Here is a 1267-nt window from a genome sequence, read left to right on the forward strand (position 1 = left end):
CTGAAGATCTCTGATCTCTCTCCTGTTTGAAGGCCTCACACAGGTTCTTTAGAGCCAGGTTTAAAGGTGGTTGTTCTCTTGAAGATCTTCTCTTACAAACTGGACACTCACGTGTTGGTTTCTCTCTCCACCAGCTCTTCAGACAGTCTTTACAGAAGCTGTGGCTACATGACAGAACAACAGGATCTCTAAAGACCTCATGACAGACAGGACAGTAGAAATCCTCCTCTGACCTGGAAGCCATTTAGTCTGTGAGTGAAGCTGAAAACACAGCAGACAGGAAGTACAGTCAGTCCTCTACTAACTTCACTGAGATTTACTTTCACTTTGAGTCGTGGTTTTTGTCAAACTCACCTTCAGTGTGGAGTTTCAGCAGGTTGAAGCGGCAGTGTTGTAGTTTCCCACGTCTCTCTCCTGCAGCTGGACTCACTCAGAGGAAGTTGTTGGTTTGGTCTGAAGGTGAATCTGATCCTCTGTTTTTCAGTCTGTGTCTCTTTAGTGAAGAAGAACAAACTGTTTCCTGGTTTGTCTCAGGTGAGTCAGGTGAGGGGTGGAGCTTCGTCAGACTTCCTCTAATAAATGTTGTTGCTCCAGCAGTTATACAGGGTGTGTTTCATTCTTAACTATTGATTCCTTGCAGGAATGTAAACTGATAGTGTCGCTTTGGTGATTGTGACCAAAGATCTGTTTTAGAGACTGACGTCAAAGGTGAACAGCTACAAGATTTTCATGCTGACGAAACAAATTTATGTGGTTTTTATTTAAAAATTTAAAAATGTATTAAGTGACAAAATGTTGCTTTTCTCACAGAGCTTAAGGTTTGTGAGACTTTGCTGCCTCCTTTAATCAAACTGTATATAAACCTGTGGTTAATTCAGAGAGACCTCACACCTGTCTATGTCAGGTCTCACAGATCAGGGTTGAAGCTCACCAGCGACATCTGTTGGTTAAAACGCTTCGTTGACCACCCAGCCTCGGGTCGATGAAGCACAGCTGGCGAGCGCTCTGTCCTCAGTAACGCCATTAGAACAAGAACAGCCACAGTCAGAATGGTCATCAGACATAAAGGGACAAAAGCCATAAAGGTTGAACTGTCCCTCTCTGTCTGTGTGCTGGACATTTCCCTAAAGGACTCAGACTGTGAGAAACAGGATTCTCTGGTCTGATGAAACCAAGACTGAACTGTTTGACCTGAGTTCTGAGCGTCATGTCTGGATGAGACCAGGTACCGCTCATCACCTGCCCATCACCGTCCCAACAGTGAAGC

The 1267-nt window shown here is 44.6% G+C and overlaps 1 pseudogene across 1 annotated transcript in view; it reads right to left on the bottom strand.

The window, feature by feature from the left end:
* Window positions 1-561, bottom strand: part of LOC111662310 (nuclear factor 7, ovary-like) — a 46495-nt pseudogene extending 45934 nt beyond the window's left edge. The window contains exons 1-2 of the transcript XR_015437864.1: window positions 355-561; window positions 6-261 (exon numbers count right to left, since the gene is read on the bottom strand). The product of XR_015437864.1 is annotated as a nuclear factor 7, ovary-like (transcript). The remainder of the gene's footprint in view (window positions 1-5; window positions 262-354) is intronic.
* Window positions 562-1267: the final 706 nt, after the last annotated feature.

This window comes from Seriola lalandi, unplaced genomic scaffold (assembly GCF_002814215.2).
Source record: "Seriola lalandi dorsalis isolate HSWRI2012SDOR001 ecotype SW California unplaced genomic scaffold, Sedor1 jcf7180002054561, whole genome shotgun sequence".
In the NCBI taxonomy this organism is placed as follows: domain Eukaryota; kingdom Metazoa; phylum Chordata; class Actinopteri; order Carangiformes; family Carangidae; genus Seriola; species Seriola lalandi.